This window comes from Schistocerca nitens, chromosome 1, assembly GCF_023898315.1.
Source record: "Schistocerca nitens isolate TAMUIC-IGC-003100 chromosome 1, iqSchNite1.1, whole genome shotgun sequence".
NCBI classification, from domain to species: Eukaryota; Metazoa; Arthropoda; class Insecta; order Orthoptera; family Acrididae; genus Schistocerca; species Schistocerca nitens.
The window spans coordinates 871,928,403-871,947,056 of record NC_064614.1 but is presented as its reverse complement, the minus strand read 5'-3'; the positions used below and the strand labels follow the sequence as shown (position 1 = coordinate 871,947,056).

Here is an 18,654-nt window from a genome sequence, read left to right as displayed (position 1 = left end):
CTTTGGAAACATACAAAGGCTCCAAGCTATGCCTTTTTTTATAACATTAGCCCCAAATTCAGCGGAGGAGATAAAATAGATGTATCAGAATGTGTCTTGGCAAATGGAACAGTAAATAAAATCCCACAGAAAAATTAATTTCTTATTAACAGTATAAACTAACACTGCATTTAAAACATAACTATTAGCTTACAGTTGGTTAGCAAATCAGAATAAAGCTTTTTCTCTCCGTACATCTTCTCATAGTATCATACTTAGGTATACCACGGTTTCCCTAAGGTGCCAAGGCGGATGCTGGGATAGTTCCTTTAATTAGGCCATGGCTGGCATCCTATCCTATCTTTGCCTAATCGTAGCCTCCTCTCTTACTATTTAATGTATGTGTATATTACTTCCCATCGAATCTGAGATGTACGATACTGTTGTACTGTGTGGTCTGTGGACCGAAAAATAAATAATTATCCTTCTGGAATACGGTCATTGCCTTTTGATCGTACATACAGCAGTGGATGTAGGATTAGATATTACGGCTGATGTGGCAATACTGTCATTTAACGCACAACAGGAAAACTATTTTAATCATACGCCAGCGTAATGTATTGAGCATATGAGGGTTAGTACTATGCTCAGGGAGCAACGTAATAATAGGGATTCTCTACATGTTTAATCACACGTACTGTTGTTTAATGTAGTTATAACCATGGATAAATGGTCATTCAGCGAACGATTGCACGAGCCATAAATTACGGTTTTAATGTATTAGTTTCGCGTCGTGGTTGATTGCACTTTTCGTTCAACGTACAGACATTAATAACCTCAATATTTATAAACACTGCTAAAATTTTCATACTCGTTTAAGCGTCACGTAATAATGAATTGATTGTTCGACACATATGACTATTCGTTAAATTAATAATCTTTATGGATAATGTATTTTATGGCAGTTAAAGAGCCTCGTAAGAACGTTAATTCGGTACACTGCGGTATTTTCAACTTCATTTTAGCATTTTGAGATACTGAATAGCCAAAATCAGTATAACGATCATCCACAACTTATTATATGATCATAAGAACAAAATATTTCATTGTTTAGATTATCTGTTTCCGTCATTACATGAAGGCATTGGCATTTTTTGAGAACTTTGTCCTTTCACATTTATTTATAAGGATTAATTAAGTCAAAATGATAGGCTATCTTATATACTTTCATTCCAGTTGTTATATTTTTCACCAACAAATCCACACCCCATTCAATCTTTCACATATTTGTAATTTCATTCATATGTACATGAATTTTGTAGATGTTGAATTCAGTGATGAAACTTTAGCATCAATTTTCATGTAAGATGATTTAATTTAGAAGACCATAAGCGTTTAGTTTCTCGAGACTTCTCTCATGTAATAATCTAACGTGGCAACGAAGGACAATACCCAATGCCCATGAATACTTTTTTCGATGTTTCGAAAGAAAGAGAAACATGATTTCGACGCCATTCGATGGGAAACATTTTCTTTTCAGATTCGATTGGGATCATAGTGGTTGTGATCAATGGCACCATACCTGCAGTCACTGACATAATTCAGGGGTAAAGCTAATGCAGTAACCCACACAATGCCTTGAGTCCATTCACCTTCATCCAATTGATCTCAAAAAACACCAAATTAAATTGTCGATTTTTCACCGTCAGCTTCACAACAATTCTCCGCACCATATCGTTATATGATCGTATGCTCGAAGAATGAAAAAAGAAAGCACAATTTTTAGCCAGTGGTGTTGTAGAAGCAATGAACGTAGACGCTGGATATCTGAGTTTCAGAAATTTACGTTCGTGTCTATTTTTAATTTCATTTTCGAGGTTCAGCAAACAATACTTAATATCAAGCCATATACTATCCCCTTGATGATAACTTCCTACCCGTTGCCCTTCGTTAATTTCATACACGTATATAGCTAAATATGATCTGGTTTTCGATGTCATATTTTTAATTTTAACATTTTAAGCAAACTGACCAGAATAATGTTTGTTCGCTATGGCATTACCTCCTCTCTGCCGCCCTCACTCGCCGGAAGGTTTTCCCTTAGCCCAGTAGGTAAAGTACACGACCATAGTGCATTAACAGTACGTTGGTGAGATGTTACTCAATGACGGCTACCATGTTGTGGACGTTTTTAAGGTAATGGAAGTGAAACCTTACATTTTATTGACACCTTACATATATATTTTAATGTACCTCCGCTACAACATCTTACCCAGTAAGTTAGCGTAATTTTTGCATTCGCAACAAATTATTATTGTTACTGTGATCTATGAGTGGCATTTTAGGGTAGTAATCAAAACGTTCTCAGTCCTGTGTTAGAATACAGCCTTTGCTTAAGTTTTGGATAAAAATCATCAACAATGGCGACCGAAGACTTCTGGTATAAGTTACCCCCATTCTGCCAACGACCGTGTTGAAGAGGGTGGATAATTTTACCAAGAATTCAGTGCTCTCTCTTGTCCATACGGTAGGAAAATACCCCTAAAAGGTGAAGCATCAGCATTGATGAATGGTATGAGACCTGTAAATGGAAAACTATCTTGATGATCTCCCCACTAGCAACAGATTCCGGACTAGTCTCCACTTCGGATCTCAGGGTACGTATGCCAAGGGGAAGGTGACCACGAGAAAAAGACTGAATACCCAACGGAAGTATTCTACGAATTGGTGTGTGGAACATCAGAAGTCTCAACATGATAGGGAAGCTAGAAAATATGAGAAGGTAAATACTACAGAACAAACGGTCTAAATGTAGTGGGTTCAGTGAACTTAAATGGAAAGAAACATGGATTTCTGGTCATATGGGTCCAGCGTAACATCAACAGCAGCAGAAAATATATAACGAGAGTACCATTCATTATGAATGGAAAGATAGGGCAGAGATTGGGTTACTGTGAACAATTCAGTGACAGCGCAGTTCTCTTCAGGATCGAAAAGAAACTAATACCGGCAAGAATATTTTGGTTATACATGACGACTTCGCTTGCTGACGAAGAGGAGACACAGACGATATATGAGGGTATTAAACTGGGAAATTACTACGTAGATGGACATGAGAATCTAACACTCATGGTGGTTGTAGGGGAAGCAGTAGTAGAAATGGTTACGGAAGAATATGGGCTTGATAGTAGGAATGAGAGAGGGGAAAGACTTTCAGCAATAAATTGCAGCTAGTAATTGATCGCAAGAGGAGGCGGTATACTTGGACACGTGGTGGGAAATACAGTAAGATTTCAGTTAGATAACATAATGGGCAGACAGACAATCCTAACTCAGATATTGGATGATTGGATGTAAGGCGTACCCAGCTGCAGGCATAGACGCAATTCATTATTTAAAAAAAAATGGTTCAAATGGCTCTGAGCACTATGGGACTCAACTTCTGAGGTCATTAGTCCCCTAGAACTTAGAACTAGTTAAACCTAGCTAACCTAAGGACATCACAAACATCAAAGCCCGAGGCAGGATTCGAACCTGCGACCGTAGCGGTCTTGCGGTTCCAGACTGCACCGCTTTTAACCGCACGGCCACTTCGGCCGACAATTCATTATTTAGTAATGATAAAGTGCAGGATGAAGTTTAAGAGACTAGTCACGAGAATAAGTGCGCAAATAAGAGGGATACGGAAATACTAGGGAATGAAGGCAAACGCTTGATGTTCTCTGGGGCTATAAACACTGCGATAATGGTTAGCTTAGTAGGCAGTTCAGTTGATGAGGAGTGAACATGTCTCAAAAGGAAAATCACCGAAGTTGAAGGGAGAAACATAAGCACAATCAAAATAATTGTGAGGGAACCATCGATAACAGGATAAATACGTCAGCTGGTAGACGAAAGAAGAAAGCACAAAAACATTCAGTTAAATTCAGGAATACAGAAACACTAGTCGCTTAAGACTGAAAAAAAAAAAATTGGAAGCCCAGGGAAGCTAAAGCGGAAAGGTTGCTTGAATATTGTGAATAAATCGACGATGAATTGATTTTCGGTAGCACTGACTGAGCATATAGAGAAGTCAAAACAACCTTCGGTGAAAATAATACCATTAGATTTCAATTGGAACTCCAATGTTAAATGCCGAGGTGAGAGCGGGTATGTGTAATGAGTAAATTAAAGGCCTCTATGAAGGGAAATCTGTCTGATGACATAACAGAAGAAAAACCAGGAATCAGGAGTGAGATAGGGGAACAAGTAGTAGGGTCGCAATTTAGAAGAGCTTTAGAATACTTAATATGAAATAAGGCAAGAGGGACAGATAACATTCTATCAGAATCTCTAAGCAACAGGTGGAAATAGCAACAAAACGAGTATTCAGTGGTGTGTAAAAAGTTTGCAATTGGCGATACACCATCAGACTTTGCGAAAATCATCATCCACACAATTCTGAAGACTGCAATAACCGACAATAGCGAAAATTTTTGCACTTTCGACTCAACAGCTAAAGCATCTAAATTGCTGACTGCATCCAAATTTCTGGCGAGAATAATGCAAAGAGGAATGTTAAAGAAGGTTGAGGGTGATTATACGACGATCAGTTTGTATTTCTGAAAATAAGCAATTCTGACTCTGGTGTTGATAATGTAAGGAAGACTGAAGAAAAATCAAGACGCGCTCAGAGGATTCGTCGACCTGAAAAAAGCGGTCGATAATTTAAAATGGTGCAAGATGTTCGAAATTCTCAGAAAAATAGGGATGAGCTGTAAATCAAGACAGTCAATAGACAATACGTACAAGATCTAAGAGAGAACAATAAGCCAGGATAAACATGATCGAAATACTCGGACTAAAAAGGGTGTAAGACAGGCATTTCGTCTTTAACCCCTACTGTTCAGTCTGTACATCGAATATACAGTTTCAGAAATAAATGAAGAGCGTTTAAAATTCAAGGCGACACGAGATCAATGGTCGTATTCACTGATCACATTGCTGCTTGCAGTGAAACTGAAAAAATTACAGGATCTGTTGAATGGGACGACCAGTCTAACGAGAACAGAAAATTTACTGAGAGTAAAACGTAGAACGACGAAGTAATGGAATGTGGCACAAATGAGAAAACCGAATATTGGTGATCACGGTGTGCATAAAGTTAAGGAATTCTGCTACCTAGGCAGATAAATAACCCTGATGGACGGAGAAAGGAGGACATAAAAGGCAGACCAGCACAGGTTTGACCTTAATTTGAGGAGGAAATTTCTAAGAACATGCGTTTGGTGGACAGAATTCTATGGCAATGAAACATAGACTGTGGGGAAACAGGAACAGGAAAGAAGATAAGTATTTGAGATGTGTTGCTACAGAAGAATATTGGAAACTAGGTGGAGTAATAAAGTGTGAGGAGGATTCCCAGCAGAATGGCCAAGGAAGGAAATACTCGTATATATGGTGATCACTGACGAAAGGAAGGGACAAGATGACAGAACACCCGTTAAGACATCAGGGAATAATTCCATGTTGCTACAGCCAGCTACAGATTGTAGAGGAAGACACTGATCGGAATAAGTGTTTGTATGTTATACTATACAAACTCATCAAGAAATTCACGCCATGTATTGTTTGTGTGTGAAATTCACAAAGTTCTGAATGTGTGTGTTCTATGTTATCGTAACTGGCGCGTAATGGCAACGGCTCAAGTAAAGCCTCAGTGTTCGAACGATTTATTCATGCCAAATTGGACATGCAGGTTCGAAGGAACTGGCAAACACAGTACATGAAACACACAGTCTGACGGATGGCAATATGCTGGTGCAGAAATCTGATGCACACCGGCTGCGTTGATGTGAAGCATCGTATTGGGCGACTTGAAACTGGTGAGGCTGACACAGGATCAAATTGGGATTTCATCGCTTTGTTGTCCGCATTGAAATCAGGCGACAGGCCATATTGTAGTCATTTCGCTGTAGGCGCTCTTCATCGTCTAGAGGAGGATGAAAATATTCTAAGCAACACAGGATTATCTGACGAAGCAACATTACGTCTGTGTCATAAGGTAAACATACAGAATGTTCGTATCTGGGACACAACAAATCCGCGTACTTCGACGGAAGAGGCACGTGACAAGGAGACAGAAAATGTGTGGGAGTTCTATGTGTTTGCTCACATTGCGGGGCCACTTTTTTCCACAGAAATTACAGTACATACTAAAAATTATCTTGACATGCTGGAGCTGTTACGTTATCACAACTGGCTGACCGTCAAGACAGAGTCGTTTTCCAACAAGCTGCTGCACCGCTACATTGGGCTCAGTCTGTGCGAGACGTCCTAGACGAGGTGTTTCCAGATCGCTGGATTGTCAGAGGTGATCCAATTCCGTGACCAGCAAGGTCGCTTATCATTACGAGGAAGGACTTCTTTCTACGTGGTTATGCCAAGGACAGAGTCTTCTAACGGCTCTTAATTACATGAACGACTTAAAGAGCCGAATCGTTGCTGCCATTGCCACAGCTATGTCGCGTCGAGAGTGGATACAGCTGAAACAGACCGGATGTAGTGCCACCAAAGCCGCACGTGCTGAATTTGACCGAATGACATGAAAACTTTGTGAGGTAATGTGACGCAAAAGTAAAACATAGAGTGTATAGATTAAATAGGATGCTAAAATACCTTAAAGCTGTACCGAACCTTTTGAAATATATATTATTGTAAATCATCTATATGGTCTGCCCCCGGTAGCTGAGTGGACAGAGAGACAGAATATCAATCCTAAGGGCCCGCGTTAGATTCCCGCCTGGGTCCGAGATTTTCTCCGCTCAGGGACTGGGTGTTGTGTAGTCCTAATCATCATCATTTCAGTCCCATCGACGCGCAAGTAGCCGAAGTGGCGTCAAATCGAGAGACTAGCACCCAGCGAACGGTCTATTCGACGGGAGGCCCTAGTCACACGACACATATTTATTTACCTATCTAAAAAATATGTTGCGCACGTACGAAAAATCATCCATGATAACGGTTTGACTAGTTTGACTAAGTTTTCCTTACTTCGTCTTTTATCAGCACGATGTTTGGCGTGAAAGAAAATTTTTGAACAATCCAACGGAAAAGTCGGAAAATAACGCCGATTGCCGGGTGTCTGAAAAATCATCAGTTTAGAACAAAAACGGTTCTTTGTTATGTTCGTAATTGTCAGGGAAAATTTTTGTGTGTCAAAAATTTTTGAAAATCCACTGGAATCGTCGGAAATTAAAATCGGTTGTGAAAAGTCACCTCGTAGGGAAGGCTCGTCCGATTTGCTTGACTTTATTTTAATTTTCGTAATTGTTGATGGCAATACTATTTTTAATACGCAAAAGAAAATATAAAAAATTCCTTTTATTTGACAGTTCTTGACATATTTTCATTACAATAAAATCAGCTTCACAGTTTATATATTTAACATATAAATACATATTTAATTTATAAATGGGAAACGTTGTTACAAAAAATCTCGCGAATTTCCTGACCGATTTGCTGCCTATTTTTACACGACACTCTAATAACGTTTGGGCGATCACAGACTATTTATTTTTGTAATATATATATGTAATAAATAAAGGGGAAGCGTATTTACGACAATGTCGTAAAGTTCTTGACCGATTAGTTCACATTTTCACGTGACACTCCAGCATTTCTAAGGACGTAGGAAGATGGAATATGTGTATTTGTAGTATATGTAATATAAAAATGTAATATATAAATTGGGACGTTTTACTATAACAAATCTCAAAAAGTTATTGACCTTTGTACTTGCAAGTTTTACACGATACTCTAATGAACATTCCGACGCACATAGGCTATATATTTACGTAATATATAATTAATTATACAGGGTGAGTCACCTAACGTTACCGCTGGATATATTTCGTAAACCACATCAAATACTGACTAACCGATTCCACAGACCGAACGTGAAGAGAGGGGCTAGTGTAATTGTTTAATACAAACCATACAAAAATGCACGGAAGTATGTTTTTTAACACAAACCTACGTTTTTTTAAATGGAACCACGTTAGCTTTGTTAGCACATCTGAACATATAAACAAACACGTAATAAGTGCCGTTTGTTGCATTGTAAAATGTTAATTACATCCGGAGATATTGTAACCTAAAGTTGACGCTTGAAACCTCCGATGTTCAGTTGCGTGTTGTAACAAACACTTCACTGCAGGGGCCCAAACAGCTGCGACATACATCGCGTTCCTACAGAATGATCTGCCAACGTTGTTCGAAAATGTCCCACTGGAAACGCGTCGACGTATGTGGTATCAGCATGATGGTGCACCTGCACATTCCGCAATTAACACTAGGCTGACCCTTGACAGGACGTTCGACGGGCGTTTCATAGGACGTGGAGGACGCATAAATTGGCCAGCCCGTACTCCTGATCTTACACCTCTGGACTTATTTCTGTGGGGTACGTTAAAGGAGAATGTGTACCGTGATGTGCCTACAAACCCAGAGGATATGAAACAACGTATTGTGGCAAACTGCGGCGACATTACACCAGATGTACTGCGGCGTGTACGACTTTCATTACGCCAGAGATTGTAACTGTGTGCAGCAAATGATGGCCACCACATTGAACATCTATTGGCCTGACATGTCGGGACACACTGTATTCCACTCCGTAATTGAAAACGGAAACCACGTGTGTGTGTGTACCACACCCCTGATGGTAATGTACATGTGCGTCAGTGAAAAAGACCAGTAAAAAGGTGTTAGCATGTGGACGTAATGTGCTGTTCCAGTCTCTTCTGTACCTAAGGTCCATCACCGTTCCCTTTGGATCCCCACGTAATTCGGTGCTCTCCGATGCACACGATCGAACAGCGGAGGAGTGGTACTCAAGCGTAAACTTTAGGTTTTAATATCTCCGGATGTAATTAACATTTTACAATGCAACAAACGGCACTGATTACGTATTTGTTTATATGTTCAGATGTGCTAACAAATCTAACGGGATTCCATTTAAAAAACGTAGGTTTGTGTTAAAAGACATACTTCCGTGCATTTTTTTATGGTTTGTATTAACCAGTTACACTAGCCCCTCTCCTCACGTTCGGTCTGTGGAATCGATTCGTCAGTATTTGATGTGGTTTACGAAATATATCCAGCGGTAGTGTTAGGTGACTCACCCTGTATATGTAATACATAAGTGGGATAACGTCGTTCCCATAAATCTCGAAAAGATCTTGATGGATACATTTCAAATTTTTGCACCATGCTCTGCTGAACATTCAGACGGAAATGGTCATTGAGAGGGAGGAGGAGGAGATGGACAGATGGGGGTCGGAGGCAGGAGGTAGTTAAGTAACGAGAAATATGAGGAAGAAGAGAATATGTGTGGAGGGAGAGAGGAGATGAGAAGATGGTCAGAGAATTTAGGGTGTATACGAAATTCCCATACATATTTAGCATTTACGAAGCATTGACGGTTTCGCTAGTATACCGTCAACACTATCACATATTCTCATATTAATGAAGAATTACAAGAGAGGCTTGTGGTTTAATATTGGACTTTAGTAAACAAACAGATTAGTCAAAAATTATTTCCAAAGCCCACTTTAAAATTCCAACTGGTTATGTTGTGGGAGTTTGACACGGTAAGGAAAGTGTACACTGATCATCCTCATCGTTATAGTCACCGACCTACTATCGATATAAACCAGTCCAGGTGATAGCAGCGATAACTGGCAACGAATGACTGCTTGTCAGACACACGCACGGTACGTGTAAGAGGGTTGCCCAGAAATTTATGTACCGCATTCTTTCCTCAGCCGAAAACAATGGTACGAATCCAGAATGAGATTTTCACTCTGCAGCGGAGTGTGCGCTGATATGAAACTTCCTGGCAGATTAAAACTGTGTGCCCGACCGAGACTCGAACTCGGGACCTTTGCCTTTCACGGGCAAGTGCTCTACCAACTGAGCTACCGAAGCATGCCTCAGGCCCGGTACTCACAGCTTTACATCTGCCAGTATCTCGTCTCCTACCTTCCAAACTTTACAGAAGCTCTCCTGCGAACCTTGCAGAACTAGCACAGCCTGGGGGATGTGCAATATCCTTTCTTTCAGGAGTGCTAGTTCTGCAAGGTTCGCAGGAGAGCTTCTGTAAAGTTTGGAAGGTAAGAGACGAGGTACTGGCAGAATTATAGCTGTGAGTACCGGGCGTGAGTCGTGCTTCGGTAGCTCAGTTGGTAGAGCACTTGCCCGCGAAAGGCAAAGGGTTCGAGTCTCGGTCGGGCACACAGTTTTAATCAGCCAGGAAGTTTCAATGCTACGAATGTGAATCGTTACGTTTGTATTGTTTCAAGTCTGGTGAGAGAGCGCCAACTTTCCGTTACTTCCGACAGACAGCGTAACTGCAGGTCAGTTTCAAAATGGCGTCTGTGGAGATGTTCGTTACAAGCAACGTGCCGGCATTGTATTTCTTAGTGCAGATAAAGGATCTGTGGAGAATATTCACAAACGCCTGTGCATAGTCTATGGAGCATCTGTGGCCGGCAGAAATATATTTATTCGCTGGGTACGGAGGGTAGGTCATCAAAAGGCGGTTCGGCGGAGCTCCACGATTTGCAGCGGTCGAGGAAACCATCCACTGCTCTCATACCTGAGCTACCTCTCGGACTTCCACTTGTTTGGGTCATTGAAGAATCCCATTCGTGGAAGGCATTTTGAGGACGATGAGGTGGTGATTCACACAGTGAAGTACTGGCTCCGCCACCTGGACACGGATTGGTACCGACAGGGCATACACGTCCTTGTTTCGCGCTGGAGGAATGCCATAGAACGGGATGGAGATTACGTGGAAAAATAGGGTGTGTAGATAAAACACCATTCTTTCGTATGTGTAATTCTCATTATGTTCAATAAAGAATTGTTGAAAAAATGCGGTGCATTACTTTCAGGGCAATCCTCATAGTTTCAGTGAGCGTGCTATCCGCGTGTACAGCGGGACAGGCGCGCAATCTGCCAGAGTTTGGCCGTAAGCAGATTGTGATGACCCAGAGGCTTGGCAAGAGAAATTCTGAAACTGTACGACTAGCCGGGAGTCCGAAAAGTGCTGCGGTGAGTGTGTTCAAAGCGTGGCGAAACATCTACATTTACATATATACTGAGCATGCCACCAAGCGGTGTGTGGCGCAGGGCACTATACGCGCCAAAGTCATATTCCCCCCGCCCCCCCCCCCCCCTCCTCTGTTCCAGTCTCGCATCGAACGAGGGAAAAACGACTGTCTGAACGCCTCAGTACGGGATCTAATTTCCCTTATCTTTGAATAGTGATTATGGCACGATATGAAAGTTGGTGGTAATAATGTATGCTCTACATCCTCGGCGAAGATCGGATTTAGGACTTTAGTGAGCAGCCTCTTCCGTTTAGCGCGTTGTGTATCTGCAAGTGTGTCCCACTTCAAACTTTCTATTACGTTTGTAACACTATCGTGATGGTTAAATGTACCAGTCACAAAGCTTGCCGCTCTTCTTTGGATCTTCTCATACTGTTGAATCAGTACCAAGTGGTAAGGGTCCCATACAGACGAACAATACTATAAGACTGGACGAACTAAAGTATTGTAACCAATTTCCTTTGTTGAAGGATTGCATCGCTTCAGGATTGTACCGCTAAGCGCAATCTAGAGTTCGCCTTAATCTTTACTTGTGTAATCTGAGTGTTCCATTGAAGATCATTTCGAATAATCACACCCAGATACCTGACGGACGTAACCGCTTCCAAAGACTGGGCATTTAGTTTGTATTCGTACATTAATGGGGATTTTCGCTTTGTTATACGCAGTGGGTTACACTTACTAATATTGAGAGATAACTGCCAGTCATTACACCACTCATTTATTACCTGCAAATCCTCACTGCTTTACTCACCACTGTCGTTCTGGTATGTGGGTGTGACTATTTGAAATGATCTCAAAGGGAACTATCGGCTGGCCGCTGTGGCCGAGCGGTTCTAGGCACTTCCGTCCGGAACCGCGCTGCTGCTGCGGTCACAGGTTCGAATCCTGCCTCGGGCATGGATGTGTGTGATGTCCTAAGGTTAGTTAGGTTTAATTAGTTCTAAGTAAAGGGGTCTGATGACCTCAGCTGTTAAGCCCCATAGTGCTTAGAGACAGTTGAACCATTTGGAACGATCAGATTCGCTCCGGTCGCAGGTTCGAATCCTGCCTCGGGCATGGATGTGTGTGATGTCTTTAGGTTAGTTAGGTTTAATTCGTTCTAAGTTTTAGGCGACTGATGACCTCAGAAGTTAAGTCGCATAGTGCTCAGAGCCATTTTTTAACGATCAAATTACACATGTAACGGGTAATGCGAACTCTAGATTGAGGTTTATTGGTAGAATCCTGTGTACTCCTGTAGACTACAGCATCATCGGCAAACAGTCTAATGCCTCTGTCAATACCATCGACCAGTTCGTTTATGTACATTGTAAAAAGCAGCGGAACTATTACGCTGCCCTAGGGCACACCTCATGTTACGCTTGTTTCTGTCGAAGTCTCCCCATCCTGTCTGTTAGAAAACTTTCTATCCAACCTCATATGTCATCGGATAGACCGTAAGCTCACACTTTTTGGAGCAAGCGACAGTGTGGAACTGAGTCCGTAAACATCATTGTATCAGCATATTCTTCGATGTCAGTAAGCCATACGGTACTTCTTGGAGGCACAGTATTCTCGAACTGCATCAATACCGCTCTCTTGGTCACCTCCGTTTCTTCGTACGGTGTTTCCTGTCCCAGTGGGTTTTTAGGAACCGACTTGGTGATACGCTGTGAGATCGTTTCGAGCAATAGATTGCTGTCATTCAGGGCAGTGTTTTAAGTGTTTCCCTCTTTGCCATTGCTGCAAACAGTATCACATCTACGGTAAGAAGTCCTGTACAGTGCTACTTATTTGTGAACGCTTTTGCTGTTTTCTGTTCGTCCTCCAATGTTGCAACAGCGACCCGTCAGATACACCTTACAGTGCGGAGGTTAAAGGAGTGGGCTGCAGAGACAGGTTTTCATTTGACTGCTGATAAGCGTTGTGTGTGTGTGTGTGTGTGTGTGTGTGTGTGCGTGTATGTGCGCATTTGTTCATTTTATTGCTCCCCGTCGTATTTTTAATTTACCTGACATCCATTTGAGGGTCACAATACATTTTAGAGACTCCGTGAGATCCTTGAGCCTCATTTTTTACTTCAGATTGTCATGGTTGCTACACCTGAGAGATTTGAAAATGAGAACTCTGAAGGCACTGAACATCATGAGGTGCCTTTGCTATAGGTCTCTGGGAGTGGTCAAGGCGCGTCTGCTCCAGTTTTATAGGGATTTTGTGCGTTCGTGTGTAGGGCACGGGTGCACAGTTAATGGATCGACGAAGCCTTCTTATTTGAAAGTCCACCATGAGGGGATAAGGCTGGCTACGGGTGCTTACAGGACCAGCCCCATACCCAGCCTCTTTGAAGAGGGTGGTGAACCACCACTTACAGTTCGACGGCATCTAAATTCCTCTTAACTCCGAATTCACCTGCATATCGTATTGTTGCTCGTCGCCCTCTGGAACGCCTTTCTTCCCATTGTCAACGAGCAACGAGGCCATTTGTGATCTGCGTGCGGCATGTGCTGGAGTCACTTGGAGTGGACGAACTACAACCGCAAAACCTGGGATTTAATTGTTTGCCTCCCTGGTTACCGCAGAGGCCCAGCGTCATTTTATAGTTCAGTATAGCAGAGATTGTACTGGTCTTTCTGTTTTTAATGTGATATTTTCCGTCATTTTATATGTGCACTACAAGCATGAGGCTGTCTTCACGTATAGGTCTAAATAGGGTGGCTGCGTTGTTTTGCTCTGCCATTTTCCCGAATAGTAACCTCAGGATCCAATTGCCTCGAGAATTTACTGTATTCGACGCAGAATTAAATGCGATCCTGCGAGCGTGCAGATGAGACGTTCTTCTAGAGCCAAATTACTTGTTTGTTCCACTTCTCTGAGTGCCCTTCATCTCTTCAACGTTTGTACCCAGCACATACTCTAGAATATCCAGGACGCCTTTCTCCATCTACATCAACTGGGGGAGGAGGTTTCTTCCTGGTGGATACAAGGGCACATGGGTAATACAGGGAACTAGAGGACGGATCTAGCATCGAAGGAGGCATATCGTGATAATCATTGCAGTGTGCTCTCCACCTGCATGCTATCGCTTCGCTGCTGATACGCAAAGTCATGTGTTGAGGGGAAGACGAGTGACTGGAAGTGACAGACAATAAGCTCCGTCTAGTAAAGCCCATTACGCGACCTTGGCGTTCCTCCACCCAGCCACGTCGACGGGCTGCTTGCTATGGTGAGAGGACCCTGCAATGTGTGGTACTTGTGGCGTACTGATCACTGTGCGCCACATATTACTGGACTGTGTTTAATCTTCCGAATAGCGGGCCATGGCAGACGTGCCGCCGGAACTGCCCTCTGTTTTAAGTAACGTTCAAACCCATGTGTCGATGTTAAAAGTTTTGTCAGTTGTTACAAGTTTTTCCAAAGATTTTAGGGAGGTGGTTGAAACGTGTTAACAGGCTGACTCCCTGACGAAAATTTTCCTTTTGTAAGTGGACAGCCACTAACATTTCCTTGTGCTTTTCTTTTATCCCTTTCGTCACTCTACTTGTGTTTTAATTTCCTTACTTTTTAATGTCCCTCTTTCTAAGTTGTTTTAGCGCATGTGATATAGAGTGACTGGGAGGTCATTTCTAATGCATGAGTGTGCAGCAATTTTAGACAGTACCTCCACATTCGTTTGTTTTAGTGGGTATAAGGGCGCTGGTAATCTCGCCGTAGAGATCCCGTCAAATCCAAGCACTCACTGAAACACACAAAAAACAGACACAGACACACACACACACACACACACACACACACACACACACACCAATCATGTTGTTGGACAGCCATCCCCCTTTACAGATGTCGGACGTCGTAGGCTGGGCAGACTGACGGCGAATTGTGGCGGAAATAACATCAGACTGTAATGCTGAGCTGAGTAAAAGTGCATGACAATGTTAACATGTCGTCATCGACAACTATAACTGAAATGGACACGTGACCATTGGCACTAGACGTTAGAGCTGCCGTGGAGCTTTGCGTGGTCCGATGAATTCCGATATCCTCTTCGTCATGCCGATGGGAGATGGCGAATCGATCGTCCTGTGGAGACGGAAACAGGATGTGAGTGGCTCCATTATGCTCTTGGGAATATTCAGGTGGGAATCCATGGTTCCAGTGGAGCTCGGCCAAGGCTACATGACGGCCAAGGGGTGTCGAAATACTTATTTCAGAAGACGTAAATCTCTTCTTGGTGATAGTGTTCACCGACGGCAGCGGCGTTTTTCAACAAGATGACGCGCAATGCACATGGCTAGGAGTATGATGGAGTAGTTTGAAGAACACAGTGGCGAGCTCTCAGGCCTCCAACCTGGGAACTGCCGCCTCGGCGAAGCTAATCGACTATTAGCGTTTTAACGTCCTGAGCATCGGTGAAACAGGTTGAACTACGGTGAAACTACGTGTAGGCGACAAGATGTTGGAGGTCCACATTCTTATCAGAACGTAGACCTCGGAATCTTCCCTACTCTGTAGGTCTGGTAACAGAATGATTATGCAGTCACGTTTTGCAGCATATGTTACTGAATATAGGGCTCTGCAGCAGGCTACCTCTACGTGTCTCTTCTTGAACAACGACATCGTCAGTTACAACAGAACAGGGTCGATTGTGCCGTGGATCAGTAGAAACATGTCGCCTGTGAATCAACTTTCCTGTTACACCAGTTCGACGTTCGTGTCTGGATATACCTTAATCCAAGCAAACGGCTGCTCGTGACGTGCACAGAGTTAAGTGTACAGGTCGGTATAAGACGGTTCCAGCTGTGTCTAACTACAATTACACTGCAGAATTGGCAGAGCTAAGATGGTTTTAAAAGATCTGATGAAGTCTGGAAACCGTGACGTAAGCAACAGTACATTATGCTATGACTATGACGTCCAGGTACAACAATCTTACCTCACTGTGTATAATGCACTAATTGCAAGTATTCTGTGTACTGTCGCAAACACCTATCACGTCTTACGTCACAGTACAAGCTTGTCATCAATAATCCTTCCCACACAAAATTTATTTCAAAACGCTGTACCAAAAGGACAATTGTAATTTTTATTATTTTGAAGATTAACTATTTGATATTAACCCTGCTGTTCTGAAATGACCCGACGTAGTTATAAATTTCATTTTTTATTGTTTAAATATCAAAATAACTTTATGCAATTTGGTGACATTGTCTGAAAATGAAAGGACATTATGAGGTGAAAAAAGTTTTAAAATACTTTAAGCCATCTGGTCATAAACCTTAAGAGTTACATACGTAATGTTCGGGTCAAAGTGACCCGATGGTAGTATGATTACTAGTCAAATACTTTCTGGTCGTTTCATGTTTTACAGTAGTAATGATTTTCATTGTTCATACTTACTCTCAACATTCAACAAATCAACAAAGGAACTGCGTTTACAGCAATGGACTTGTCATTATGACTGGTCAACTGTTCGAATTATCGATTGTTTCTGCTCAATTTGTGTTCTCTGTCGTTTCTGATCAGTCTGAATTGTACCATCATGGCGATTACAAAATTTATTGACCCTGAGTCGGAAGAATTAGTAAATAGCTCAATATATGAAGGGTAACTTTCCGAGTTCGAAGCTCATGTCCGTAATGCATCCGAAACGAGTGTTCTGATGACACTGACGACAGGGCCACAGCCTGTTCAAAGTAGTGTCCCGAGTTCTGTTTCTAAAAAGGAGAACATGGAGTTGCAGTTGTAACCACCATCACAACGGGGTGCTTCGAATGTCATCAGAAGTACCCTAAGAGATACCAGGTATGCAAGCAACAGAGTAAGTGATGTAAAAATTTCATGTATTATTTTCTACAGCACTTCAGAATGAAAGAACAGAGATGTCAAATGTTGAGGAGCAACGAGATTATGATAAACAATGAACAAAAATTGATGATTCTCCTTTTCATCCATGCTTAGGACTCCTATTCCTTGCAGGTGTATATCGCTCACTTGGGGAATCTACAAAAAGTTTGTGGAACATGGATACTGGGCAGAACATATTTCGAGCAACCACGTCCCTAGAAACATTCTGTAAAACATCGCGGATCTTGCGATTTGATAAATAATCCACAAGAGAGGGAAGACGACGTATTGATAAATTCGCCGCTGTTCGCAGTATCTGGGAGAAGTGGTTATAAATACTTCCTAAACTGTATATTTCAGGGGAAAATGTGACCGTCAACTAGAAGCTGGTAGCATTTAGAGGCTCTTGTCCATTCAAGCAGTACGTCCTAAGCAAATCAGCAAAATAAGGTATCAGGCCTGATTTCTGTGTGACAGCAAACCTTCATATGTACTGAAAGCCAAAATGTATAGAGGAAAGGAAAGGAGAGCGGCACCAGAAAAAATCGTGGAGTGAGAGTAGCTGCTGATCTTACCTCTGATTTGAGAGGTCAGAATGTAAAATGTGATAATTTTTTGCGTCATACAATATTAAGTACAGCTGCTCCTGAAAAAGAAATTGACAATGTTAGGGACCATACGTAAAAGTAAGCCATAGCTTCCACGAACTATGACCAACAAGGATATTAAAAGCTCTTCATTATACTTCACAAATGACACTACGGAGGCCAATTATATTCCTAAGAGAAATAAGAATGGCCTGATAAGAAGCCAACAATGATTTTAGATTATAATTCAACCAAAGGGACCACGGACACACTCGATCAGCTAACAGGTGCAAACGAAAAACCAATAGATGAGCCATGATAGTTTTCTACAATATTCTTGATGCTGCTGCTTATTAAGCATACATCTTGTGGACTTCGTCTGACATTATCGATTGATAATAACTGGAATGCAAGAAAACTGACTAGAAGGTGAGTATTTTTGAAAGATCTTGGAAAGTCACTGGTTGCAGAGCACATTGCATCAAGGAAGCATTCTCAAAGAACAGAAGATTGTTTTAGATTTATCAGGAGGATCCAAGACCCTGAAGGAGTGGCAAGTGTGCGTAAATCAGTAACAACAAGAAACTCTACTAAAGGTGCATGCTATTCCAGTCCTTCAGGCAATGACAGTAAAACAGATATATTATGTGGAAAGTTTAATAAACATTTATACAAAATACACCTCACCTACTTGTGTCCAAACAGCAGTGAGTAAGAAGGAAAGAAAGTGATATGGGCAGCAGGAGAGGTGTTGTGGTGGAAACGTCTGTTGTTCCTAATGTACCCTGGATGAATATTAAAATAATAAATTTTCTTTAGTCATATTCTGTATATTATTATTATTTATTACTATTATTATTATTATTATTGCTATGATCACTAACAACTTACTATAATATAACGACAATGTCGATGCTTCACTACTGTACGAAAAATTCGTGAGTAGATGTTTTTTCCGCATTTTATTATGTAACGTCATTTGACGTTAACAGTACATTTGTATAATAAAAGTGAATAGAACAGCAGGGTTTGAAAGTCACGGTGTTCAAGTTTATCAATTATGATTGATTAGTGTCACGCAAAGTGCAAGTGAGGAACAGATATGCAGT

The 18,654-nt window shown here is 41.7% G+C and overlaps 1 non-coding gene across 1 annotated transcript; it reads right to left on the bottom strand.

Moving 5' to 3' along the window:
* Positions 1–9,874: 9,874 nt before the first annotated feature.
* Positions 9,875–9,949, bottom strand: Trnas-uga (transfer RNA serine (anticodon UGA)). The gene has a single exon. It is a non-coding gene; the product is annotated as a tRNA-Ser (tRNA).
* Between the last annotated feature and the right edge of the window lie 8,705 nt (positions 9,950–18,654).